This window comes from Mandrillus leucophaeus, unplaced genomic scaffold (assembly GCF_000951045.1).
Source record: "Mandrillus leucophaeus isolate KB7577 unplaced genomic scaffold, Mleu.le_1.0 Scaffold26, whole genome shotgun sequence".
Classification (NCBI taxonomy): Eukaryota; Metazoa; Chordata; class Mammalia; order Primates; family Cercopithecidae; genus Mandrillus; species Mandrillus leucophaeus.
Genome location: NW_012102698.1, coordinates 163,847 through 166,023, shown reverse-complemented (window position 1 = coordinate 166,023; position 2,177 = coordinate 163,847). Strand labels below are relative to the sequence as shown.

Genomic DNA, 2,177 nt, shown 5'->3' with positions numbered 1-2,177 from the left:
TTTTGAGATGAAGTCTCGCTCTGTCGCCAGGCTAGAATGCAGTGGCACGATCTCGGCTCACTACAACATCTACCTCCCGGGTTCACGTGATTTTCCTGCCTCAGCCTCCCGAGGACCTGGGACTACAGGCGCCCTCCACTGCGCCCGGCTAATTTTTGTATTTTAGTAGAGATGGGTTTCACCGTGTTGGCCAGGATGGTCTCGATCCCCTTACCTCATGATCCGCCCGCCTCGGCCTCCCAAAGTGCTGGGATTAGAGGCGTGAGCCATGGCACCTGGCCCAGCCTCCGTTTTTTTCATTTGTAAAATGGGGATGATAACAGTGTGACCTCAGAGGGTTGTGAGATTAACAAACTGCAAGGAGGCGGTTTCCCCAGGCATAGCCAGGAAGAGCTTGTGGGTCTGGGCACAACAGCAGTGGTGGCTGTTGTAAGAAAGCCATTCCCTTCTCAATTCTCTTTTAATCCCTTTGCTTAAGTCCAGGGGCGAGTCTCTGCTGGGTGCTGGCCTGTCTTGAATACCTCTCTACACCTTTTGAATCTTCCTTTTAACAAGGAGAGGGCAGGAGGAGCTCAGCTCTTAGAGGGGCAACAGGACCTACCCAGGTTTTATAACATTGTTTTAGCGTTACTTTTACTGTTGCCTTCTAGTCTCTGAGATACTCGTGTTCCATTTAGGGTGGCAATACAAAGTTTCTCTGAAAAATACATTTGTGATCATGGAAAAGCCAACATAAAGCAAAAGCATTAAAAGTATTACAAGTGGGCCAGACTGGGTGGCTCACACCTGTAATCCCCACACTGTGGGAGGCTGAGGCGAGTAGATCACTTGAGATCAGAAGTTCGAGACCATCCTGGCCAACATGGTGAAACACTGTCTCTACTAAAAATACAAAAATTCGCCAGGCATGGTTGTGCACGCCTGTAGTCCCAGCTACTCAGGAGGGTGAGGCAGGAGAATCGCTTGAAACCAGGAGACAGAGGTTGCAGTGAGTCGAGATGGTATCACTGCACTCCAGCCTAGGCAACACAGCGAGTTTCAAAAAAAAAAGAGTATTGCTAGTGCAGAAAGGGTCCACATTCATTCATTCCTTTTTTTTGTTTGTTTTGTTTTGAGACAGAGTCTGGCTCTTGTCACCCAGGCTGGAGTGCAGTGGCATGATCTAGGCTCACTGCAACCTCTGCCTCCTGGGTTCAAGTGAGCATGTCCTGCTGATTTTTGTATTTTGTAGAGAGGGAGTTTCACCATGTTGGCCAGGCTGGTCTTAAACTTCTGACCTCAGGTGATCCACTTGCCTTGGCCTCCCAAAGTGCTGGGATTACAGGCCTGAGTGCTTGCCTGGCCTCTCCTTTCCATTTTAAGATGGGAGAAGTAACAGCCTGTGATGGAAACGACCCGGGGAGAGTGGGTGCTACCTCAGCAGGTGGGTGGGGGAGCTGGTGGGAATTTTCTACTGATTCCTTCATTCGAAGTGTATTTATTAGGCACCCACTGAGTGCCAGGCTCTTTCTCAGGGCTAGGATAGAGGTTCCATTTTCTCAGGGCTAGGATAGAGGTTCCATTTTCTCAGTGGCTTAGGCACCGGATCATCAGCGGAGTGAGAGGATGGGCGTCAGCACTCAAGAGGTCACCCAATGGTTTCATTTTTTGCAGTCTTTGTTGTCCCAGAGGAATAAGAACTAAAATCACTAGGATTGTGACATGCTGGAAATATGGCATGTTCCAAAGATGGTAATATACAGTTTTGTGATACACAAATTGTGTGTGATACATTCCAATTCCTCACATTGAATAAATTACCAATAGCAATATGCTGTGAAGATGGGCGAGATGAGAGTGAAGAGAAGAAGGTATAGAGAAAGGATGGGGCGGCGTTAAGGATACAGCAAATAACTGGAATTCCGCAAACACTGGGGTGATGCAGGCACGCCCTTAGCACGGTCCCGGCAGGGGGCGGTGGGGTCAGGCCGACCCGGGTCCCAGGGGTGACAGCGTCCTTTCCCCACTACAGGACATCGAGGTACTCAACCCTCTGAACCTCAGTTTTCTCATCAGTTAAATGGGGAAAACAGGATGGTAACCCGTAATACTGGCGGCGCGGAGGCCGGGGAGCGATCCCTACCTGTTGGCCCGCGGGCTGGGGACGGTCCGCACCCGCTCCAGGGAGGAGCGAGGGT

The 2,177-nt window shown here is 50.3% G+C and overlaps 1 protein-coding gene across 3 annotated transcripts in view; it reads left to right on the top strand.

Annotated features, from left to right (window-relative positions):
* Nucleotides 1-1,891: 1,891 nt before the first annotated feature.
* The window catches only part of A4GALT (alpha 1,4-galactosyltransferase), a 28,338-nt gene continuing 28,052 nt past the window's right edge, over nucleotides 1,892-2,177 (top strand). The window contains exon 1 of one of the 3 annotated variants that reach the window (XM_011983992.1): nucleotides 1,892-2,020. The gene's annotated coding sequence lies outside the window, so the exon portion shown is untranslated. The remainder of the gene's footprint in view (nucleotides 2,021-2,177) is intronic. The other 2 variants (XM_011983993.1, XM_011983994.1) reach the window with 2 other exon arrangements.